The sequence below is a fragment of the Pteropus alecto genome, unplaced genomic scaffold (assembly GCF_000325575.1).
Source record: "Pteropus alecto unplaced genomic scaffold, ASM32557v1 scaffold125, whole genome shotgun sequence".
NCBI lineage: Eukaryota > Metazoa > Chordata > Mammalia > Chiroptera > Pteropodidae > Pteropus > Pteropus alecto.
Window position 1 is genome coordinate 8,179,650 of NW_006436888.1, and position 10,536 is coordinate 8,190,185.

Here is a 10,536-nt window from a genome sequence, read left to right on the forward strand (position 1 = left end):
GTGGGGGACAGGGAGTAGAAGGCCACCCGCTTCCTCACCACTCCCTCGAACGCGCCCAGCTGGCACTGTCCTCGACCTCAGGGTGGAAGAATCCCCTGCTCAGCATACAAGAGGCGATGGCCGGTGGCTGAGCTAAGAGCCAGCCAGCACTGGGCCTGCAGCCAGGCGCACGTGGATTCCAGTCTGCCTCCGCCACATTTTTGCTATGTGGTCTCGGCAGAGTAACCCACCCATCTGCGTCTCTGTGTCTTTTCCTGTCAAATGGGGATAGAGAGCCAGCACCTCCAAGGCTGGTTGTGGGTACCGGATGAGATGATGGGCATAGAAATGCCTGGCATACCAAGGCCATCTGTACATGTCACCGCCCTGCCCTTCTGCCACTTACTCGTTCTGTAGCTTTGGGATGATTCCAAAATTCAGCACCTTCTTTTGAAAAATGAACTTGGAGTAAGCGAGCTCTAAGATGAGAAAATCGAGGATCAAAAATACTAAACCACGCGCTGAGGGTCATACAGAGAGCGAGCTGCCTGGGGCCGCCTCCCACACCCAGGCTCTGCCTGCTCCATCTAGGTCTCCAGGCAGTGGGGGGCTGAAGGGCGGGATGAATGGGCCATTTCCTCCCGCAGCCTGTCTACAGTACTTATCCGCTTTGTCAACTCTGTCCCTGCCTTCAGGAATATCTGTCATCCTGAAGCAAAACGCTGACTCTTGGGATGGAACGGGAAAGGAAAGTCACAAAGAGGCCGGCATCATGTTCCCAGAATTCTCACCCACAGCATCGTCCATGAGGTCTGTAGAAAGGGGACCACCCTGCATACGTCTGTTCCAATGGCATCTGGCGCTGCCCTGAGCATCCAAACAGAACCACACGTAATGTCGGCGGAAGAGGCTGCAGTTCCCACGTGGGATCTGGGACCTGAGACCAAGCAGTGCAGACCCTCGCAGCTCCCAGGTGCCAACCCACGACTGCCCCCTTCCCCGCTCCCGCTTCCCCTGGGGAACACCCAAGTATGCGCTGAATGACTTGACCTGTTTCAATTAACCATTAGTTCTAGAGATAAAGTCGGGGAATGGATTAGTCACAGGGACGGGACTGGTCAGACCTCTCTCGGAAAGGCAGGAGTTTGCGTGAGCGGGTCTCCGCCCCTCCCTGGGAGGTCACCCAGCCTCTCTCGACAGCAGTGACACCAGATCGGGGGGTGACACATCTCAGGGAGCAACAGAACCTGGACGGCTGGCCTCCTGGGGACTGTTCTTTTCCATTTTTGCTTCCCTTTAATGAATTTCCTTAATCATCTCAGGCCTCACGGCCCAAGGTCAGCAGGTGAAGTCTGGGGGTCGAACACCCGGGTTTGAGGGGAGACACTGCCATTTCTGAGCTGTGTGCATGGAATCGCCAGTCGGCATGCACGAGGCCGTGGCCGGTGGCTGAGCACGAGCCGTCATCAGTCTTCTGAGAGGCAGCAAAGGGCTAGTGATGTTGGTGAGGAATAAGTAGGAGGCTGTATATAAACTGTCCGGCACGGTGTCTGGTGAATGGAAGACATCTGATTCGCATGCCATCCTACCCCATCCCTATCATGCCCACATTCCCCAGGGGCCAGGCAAGTCACTCGCCCTGTCTGAGCACCGGTTCTTCGCCAGTTAAACGGGGACGAGAAGACATCCCCCTTATCTGACGGGCTCGCTAGAGGGTGGAATGACATACTGGAAGAGGGATTCTTCGGCAGACTGGGCAAGTGTCACAGTTTCCATTCGCTCCCTCACCCAAACACGTATTGGGGGGCGTCCAGACACACAGAGGACCTTAGTGCTTCTAAAAGGACTTTCAGAACTTGTCATCAAAGCCTCTGAACTTCATCAACCAGGTTGGCCTCAGTCTCTCTCGCAAGTCCCCACTAAATATAGAGATGCCACAGCTCCGGGACAAAGCACCCTCGAACAAGTGAACCATGAGGAGCAGTTCTGGGCTGGCCCCACAGCTCTGTCACCTGCTAGCTGTGTAACCTCAAACAACCTACTTATCTTCACTAAGCCTCAGTCTGCCCACCTGTCAAATGAGAATAAAAATTGTAATTACTTTACTGGGATAATATAAGGATTAATTAAAATTTATTAATTCCTTCCATTCAACATTGTATTTGAGGTTCCAGCCAGGGCAATTAAATAAAGAAAATAAAGAAATGAAATAAAGAAAATAAAATAAAAGGCATCCAGATTGAAAAGAAAGAAGCAAAATTATCTCTATTCGCAGATGAGACGATCTTATATATAAAAAGTTCTAAGGCGCGCGCGCGCACACACACACACACACACACACACACACACACAGACAAGTTTAGCAAGGTTACAGGATACGGGATCAATATACAAAAATCAATTGCATTTCTAGACACTAGCAATGAACAAGTCCACAAACAAAATTAAGAAAACAATTTCATTTGTAATAGCATTAAAAAAGATAGTATATTTAGGAATAAAATTAATAAAAGTAGTGCAAAACTTTGCCCAGAAGGCTACAAAACATTGTCGAAAGAAATTAAAGAAGATATAAATAAGCAACGATGTCTCACACTCATAGGTCAGGAGATTTAATTGTGTTAAGATGACAATATTCCCCCGAAATGATCTACAAATTCAATACAATCTCTATCAAAATTCCAGCTGGCTTCTTTGCAAAAACTGACAAGCTAATTCTGAAATTCCTGTGGAAATACGAAGGGCCCGTGATAGCCAAGTAGAACAAAGTTGGAGGTCTCACACATCCCAATTTCAAATTTTAGTGCAAAGCTATAGTAATCGAGACAATGTGTTACTGGCATATAGATATATAGACAAATAAAACAGAATGAAGAGCTCGGAAATAAACCCGGACATTTAAGATGTGATAGTCAACGAGGGAAAGACTAGACTTTTCAGCAAATAGCACTAGGACAACTAGATACCCAACAAAGCATGAAGTTAGACCTCTACCTCACAGTGGATACAAAAATAACTCCAAGTGGATCCAGGACCTAAATGTAAGAGCTAAAACTATAAAACTCTTAGAAGGAAACAAGGATAAATCTTTGTGAATTTGTATTTGGCAATGGTTTCTGATATATGACATCAAAAGTACAAGCAACCGAAAAAATGGATAAATTGGACTTGGTCAAAATTTAAAACTCTCCCATTTCCAAAAACACCATCAAGAAAGTTAAAAGACAAACCACAGAATAAGAGAAAATATTTCAAATCGTATATCTGATAAGATACTTGTAGCTAGAATATATAAAGAACTCTTACAACTCAATTTTAAAAAGACAACTCAATTATAAAAAGACAACTCAATTTTAAAATGGGCAAATATCTAAATAGACATTTCTCCAAGAAAGATAAGCAATGGGAGATATACAAATATACAAATAGAAGATCCTCAGCTTCACCAGTCATCAGGGAAATGCAAATCAAAACCACAATGAGATACCGCCTCCCACCCATGAGGGCTAAAATCAAAACCAAAGTCAAGGTTGGTGAGGATGTGGAGAGCATGGGATGCTCACGCCATGCTGGTGGGGGTGTACCATAATGCGGCCGCTTTGGAAAACTGTCTGGCAGCTCCTCAAAAGGTTGACCATGGAGTCACCGCACAACCCAGCAGTCCCAGTCTGGGGGAAATGGCAGCACGCGTCCACCTGGAAGGCACTGCGCATGAATGGTCATAGCAGCATTACTCGTGACAGCCAAAAAGTGGAAACAAGCAAATGTCCATCAATCGATGAAGGGATAAACAAAATACGATCTAGCCACATGATGGAGTATTGTCCAGCTATAAAAAGCGACGAAGTACTAATACACACTATACGGATGAACCCTGGAAACTTTATGGTAGGAGAAAGAAGGCAGACACAAATGCACGCATTTCTACGAAACAGCCAGAGTAGGACAATCCATAGAGACAGAAATAGGTTAATGGTTGCCTAGTGATGGAGAGACTGGGGAGTGACAGCTGAAGGGTTCTTTTGGGGGGTTAGGGAAATGCTTCAAAATTGGCTGTGCTGATCGCTGCACGACTCTGTGAATATACTAAACCCACGGAATTGCACACTTTAGGGGGGAATCGTAGGCTGCATGAATTATATCACGATGAAGCTGTTACACAAAAAGAACCATGTATTCATTCAGCAACTACTTATTGAGCGCCTGTGGTATACCAAGCACTGTCTCAGGTGCTCAGGAAACATCAGTGGACACAATAGAAACGATCTCTGCCCTCTCAGATAGGGAGCATAATTAAAAACTAACTTGAATCCTACGCTAGGAGGGGATCCACGCTATCTGAAAAAGGGCACCCAGCTCAGGAGTCCCTGAAGGGCAGAGGACGGCGATATGACATAACGTGACCCGCGGTGACCAGGGCAGCTGCAGTCATCGGAACAAAGAGTGAGAGAGATGAGGAAGAAAGCCAAGACGCTGTCAGGGAATGCGTCCCGGGTGGAGGGCGCAGAGGGGACAGCCTGTGTGACACGGGGACACTGAGCCCGTGTGTCTGAGGAAGAACAGGGAGCGAGATGCGGACGGGGTGAATGAGGCAGGGCGGACAGCGCCTCGTGCGCCATCGGAGGAGAACGGGAAGGCCACGCGTGAGCAGCGGACTGTCACAGTGACTCAAGAGTCACTTTGCATCGGGACACTCGTGGTCACAGCCGCTACTCACAGCAGCCGAACACTGGGAATAACCCAAACGTCCACTGGTGGGTGAACAGATAAACACGGCGGGCTCCATTCACACCACGGAATATTATTCAGCCTTGAAAAGGAAGGACATCCTGCCACACGCTGCGACACGGAGGAACCTTGAGGACATTATGCTAAGTCAATTAAGCCAGCCACAAAAAGACAAATACTGTGTGAGCCCACTTACACAGTATTTGTGTAAGCGGCGTGGTGGGTGCCAGGGGCTGGCGAGGGGGATGCGCGGGAGTCAGGGTTTCAGTGTTGCACGATGAAGACGGCTGTGGACATGGGCAGATGGTGGCGATGGTGGTGAAGCGGTGTAAACGTACACTCGAAGACAGTCAAAATGGTACATTTCGTTGCGTGTGTTTTACCACCGTTAAAAGTCATTTCTGAAAGAGCGCGTTGGCTGCCAGGTCGAGACCAGCCTGCAGGGCGGCGGGGGCAGGGGCAGGAGCGAGGCCGGGGGCCGGAAGCCATAGCGGGGCCGCCGCTGTGTCTGGTACATGAAGTCTCACTTTCCTGTCCTCTGGAGCTGGGCGTCACCGCGTGCGGCCCCCAGAGCCTCTCCCTCCATCTACCCCGTGAGCAGCAACGCTCCTGACTGTGGCAGCCCCAAGGGAGTCGTGGGGCGAGGGAAGGGGACCACCCAGCCCTGAGGCCTCCAGAGGGGCCTGAGAAGCAGCTGCCTCAGGGTGTGAAGAATCCCAAAAACTGGTGTCCCAGAAGCCAGGCGGACGGTTCCAGGAGGGACAAAGGACCGACCAGCCACAGGCAGGTCCCCGTGAGCCTGACAAGGGCTCGCGCCTGCAGAGTGGTCAGCACCTTCCCGGGCTCACCAGAGGCCCTCCACGAAAGTGACAGCACTCACGTGGCTGCCCTGCCCCGGGACGCGGAGCACGCAGCAGGCTGCCCAGGTGCGTTCTGGCGGTGTCCAAAGCGGGATCTGGACCACGGACACCACTCTGAGTCAGGGTGTGCCCAAGGCCACCTGGCTGAAGTCCCACCTACCAGCACACACTGACCCTGCCCGCAACGGCTGGGCACACTGGAACCACTGGGAGAGAGGGGTAGGCCCAGGCCATCGGGCCTCTGGGGACAGGCTGCCCTGCAGGTGGCGCTCACCTTCCCGAGCTCACTCCCTTCTCTGCTGGTTGCACAAAGACCCCATGGTTTTAACTCCAGGGTTTATCCACCAGCCAAATGAAGAGGAATATTTTATAAAATTGTAATACTGCATGAAATTGCTAAGTACATATATAAGGCTAATGTCACCGTAATATTAAAATACTAAATTCATTTATATACTTTTTATTTAAATTGCCGGGGCAACTTGCCACAGTTGATTAAAAATTCTGAACGGGGTGTGTTGTATGGGCCAATTATGAAACGGGGTATAAGTACTGTGAATAGCGCTTGTAATATGCAAAAAACTATTCGTAAAAGGAGATTTATTTTTAAAGGTGAAGAGAGAATCAGGGCATAAGGCAGGCCTGGGCATGTGTGGGCCATGCAGCCACCAGGGGCTCAGGCCCCGAAGCTGAACCCCACTGGGCCAGGTGCCTCCCTTCGCCCCCATCCTCCTCGCCCCCGAGATGATGGTGCAGCCCCACACGCACCCCCAGGCCGCACTGCCCCAGCAAGGCCGGCTTCTGCTGTCGCTGGCGTGTTTCCTCCAGTTTTCAGGCTCTTCGGGAGCTGAATTTATCAAGACTCAGCCTCCCGCCTCTCCTTCTGGGTCCTGGACAAAAGCCCCAGCCCCGCCCGGCGTGGCCTCCCTGAGCGGCCACAAGCGGCTTCTGGCCCACACCAGGCAGGCAAGGGCTGGCTGGGCAAGGTCACAGGGCAGTCCTGTCCTCTCGCGTTGCTCCCACCCGTCCAGAGGCCGCCCCTAGACCACTCTGAGCATCTGACCACTGCTTCCAGTCCAGGCTCTGCAGGCCTACGGGGCCGTCAGAAATGATGGGCCACTAACGCCCAGGAGTGACCTCAGCCCGCGAGGGACAGGAGCTGGCAAATCGACCCCCAGCTTCATCACCCCCCAGTGGGAAACTCCACGCTGTGCTCCTGCTGGCTCCGAGCCCTCAGCGCTAACTGATGGGTCACCCCCCCAGCAAACCACCTGCACCCCAATCCATGTCTCGGGGTCCGCTTCAGGGAGCCAGGGGAAGGCTCCGGGTCATGAAGACATGCGCGTGTGACCTCTGAGGAACTCGGGTCAGGTACAAGCTCCTGGAGAACAGGGACGTGTGCAACCCAAGACGGCCTGGGGACCGGTGGGCAAGACACCACGGTCTCCCAATGGCGGCCCGTGGCATCAGGGGCATCAGTGCCCAACGACAACTGAAGCTGACTTAGGAGTCACTGCTGGAGCCCTATAGTTGTGGGACACCCCTGGGGGGTGTACCCAGAAAGGCAGGACACAGAGGACGGAGCGGGCTGGGGATTCGCCCTGCCCTGCTCAGGGGGCCGTGGGCTCCTCCACAGGGCATGAGACCAACACATCCTCCAGTCAGGGCCCAGGCACAGGAGGCCGTGGGTGATGGAGGAGGCAAGGTGACGGTGACACATGCAGAGTGGACACCTGCCGGGCCTTCGCTGTCCCCTACCTTGACCCACGGCACACCAGCAAACCCGATTTCTGTGGCCTCTGCATCCTTGGATTGTTACTTGTTCTGGACTCTTGGCTCCCCCAAAGCCATCTCTTGTTTACACTGCAGAGTCCGCAGCCCCTAGCCCAGCACCAGCCCTGGGCAGTGCCTCCGCCCCAGCCTCTGGATGGACAGGTCAAGGCTCCACACACGTGTAGGTGGAGGCACCGGCCATGTGGCCAAAGTGGGGTGGCTCCCTGCCCTTGAGGAGCTGGCAGTCTAGGGGGCAGGGAAACAATCAATCGTTCATTCATCCATCCATCCATCCATCCATCCAATAAATATTTGTTGCATGCCTACTACGTGCTGCGTGCTTTTCTAGTTGCTAGAGACACTGGGATGAACAGATAAGGCCCCTGATCTTGTGGAGCTTATGTGGGAGCCAGGAGACAAATGCCAAGACAAAACTCTCACAGCCCGTGCTGTGACAGTGACCGGGGCTCGCTTTGGAGCAGGCGGGTAAGGACAGACCCAAGCAGCAAGGATCCGAGCAATGTGTCCAGCCATGGGAAGCAGAGGATGGCCGGAAGGGGCTTGCCACAGGGAGGGGGCTGAGCTGAAGCCCCACGGCCACCGGAAACACAAGGAGTCAGGAGGCGGCCCCCCAGGGCTGGGCTAACGCTGCTGTCCTGTGCGTGGGGCGGTGCTGGGTCCTGAGCCCGGACCTGGGCAGTGCTGGTGGCTCCGACGCCCGTCCACACATCACCATGGTGATTCCCTCCGATTGGAAAACAATCATGTTTATTTTGTTTTCTACTTTCTGGACTGAGGCCATAAGATAATTACTGAGCGCACAATCCGTAATGTGTTCTAAACCATCTCTGCATACTCTGTGGTTTTGGAATAATACATAAAAAGCTTAATAAAAATTAATGTGGAGAGTCATCAGCCTCCCTTGGAAATAAAATCGGTGTTAATTTCTCGCCCGTCCTAACCCTGATGAGCCGGTCATGATGTGTGTCCTGTGTCTCTGACCTTCGATGTAATCCACATGGACACACCTGCTCCTCTGGCTACCACCTCATATCCCGCTGGCCCCAGGGCCTGGTAATGGCATGTGTGCATGTGGGGGACAGTCCAGTGAGCCCTCACAACATCCCGAGTTTTCCCAAGCCTTAGGTCCCCGGTGCCTTGGCATACAGCAGACACATAGCAAGTACTTGCTGGAAGCTTCTCTCTGAGACTCGGATCCATCAGGCCCAGTGGTCACGGGGAGCTGGTGTGAACCCCGAGACCCTGATGTGAATATGGAGTGGCAGACAGAAGAGAACATGGCAGGTACCTCATGCTCTGCAACTTTGTCATGTGTCCGAGCGGCTCAGCCATGAGTCATGATCTCGATCAGCCTACGCTATGGTCCAGCCTCAAACCCAGAGCCCCCCATGGGCCACCGGGTGCCAGAGGAGGTCACGAAAGGCCAGAAACACAAAGGTCAGACCTCCTGGAGGCCATGTGGCCAGGGCAAGATGGAATCAATGCGGGTCACTTGGCACGGCGCCACCTTCTCCAATCTGTCACCTGAAAACCGGTGACGCCAACAGGACAGACGCGCGGCAGGGCAGGGCCACACTGCTTGCGAGGAGCGGCGGTGACAGCTCAGGCCTGGCAGGGCAGCAGGGCTCCGCGTCTGTGCCTGAGGCCCGCCAGCCAAACCTCCACGGGCCCTACCCCCGCCCCGCTCCAGCTGCGACTCTCCCAAGTTCCCGGGGGCCACAGGGGTGTCAGCCTCCTGGGAACAGAAACCCCAAGTGTCAGTCTTCACATTCAAAACTGTTGACATCCCCAAACTTTTTCTTGAAAAGAACGTAGCTGGCTTTCTCTGTCCTTCCTTGATCCTGTAATGGAAATTTTAATTTCCTAAATGGAAAGGCATGACGGAGGGAGTGGGCTCCGGGGCCTGGCTCCAGGTCCCAGCTCTGTCACTTCCCTCAACTTCAGTCTTCTCGTCAGCAGAATAAACAGAATAATATCTGCCTTGTGGGATTAAAGGAGATCTTGAATTTAAACGACATAGCCAAGGGCCTGGTCCCTAACAAGGGGCCACGATGATGATGATGATGATGACGATGATGATGGGGGTGGAGATGGCAGAGATGAGGGTGGACTCGCTCCTGTTACAGGCAAAATGTGATCACCACATGGGAAGCTTGGTGGCTGAGCACTCTGCTGACAGCCCAAAGCCATAGGCCAGAGCGCCCCTTCCTCCCCCAGCCTCGGGCCTGCAGGCCCAGCAGATGCAGTTGGCATCCTCAGTCATCAAAGAGAAGGTCAGAGGAAAGAGTCCATCCCTGTCCCTGAGCCCACTCACGACCACGAACCCTCGCCCCGCCCCCACCTCGAGCATCTGCCTCCGGCCATCACCGGCCGTGCCCGGCACCGTCAGAGACACACGGTGTCATCTCTCCCTTTACCCCGACTGTTAAGCCAGTTACTGTTTCCTCTTTCAGTGGAAATTCCGTCGCTTTGTACTAAATCCCACCGTGTACAAAACACCAAGTGGCTTCCCCTGATAAGGAGAGGTACAGCCGGAAAACTGCCATATTCGATACCGCCGATTAGCTGGGCTGTTTCGTTGGGAACTGCATCACCTTGGGTGTGGGTCGATGGCACAGACTCCCAGCAGCTGAGCCAGAGGCCCTCACTCCACGAAATCTGATGCCCTCCCCCCGAGGACGGGTGCTGCTGCTCCGGCCGAGTTTCACTGTCCAGAAGGGTCTAACAGAAGACAAATAAAAGGACAACTCTGTGGGGTCAGCCGCTAGGCGCAGGCTCATCACCCCAGCCATGGGACCTCATAGCCCTGAGTCACAGGGACACGGGGGTTCCGGTCCCAGACCTCCTCGCCTCTGAGACCCCGAGCCTGCCCCCTGAACTCTGTGGGGCTCCCATCTGGTGAAGCAGAGGATCCAGCCAGAGGCTCTCCAGGGCTCCTCCCCTCTGAGACGCGACCAGCAGTGACTTCCACGCTTTGGGCAGGCACGTGAGCCTCCATCGTCAGCTGGCGATTCACAGTCCAGGAAGGAAAACCATTCATTTTGGCTCAGAAAGACCACAGAAAAGTTTGCCTCTTGCAAATGTTTTCTTTACAAAAGCCGAATCCCAGAGCTGACGAGACGTGGGGCGGATCGGACGATTAAAGCGGACACGCGGAATACAAATCTGCGCCTGT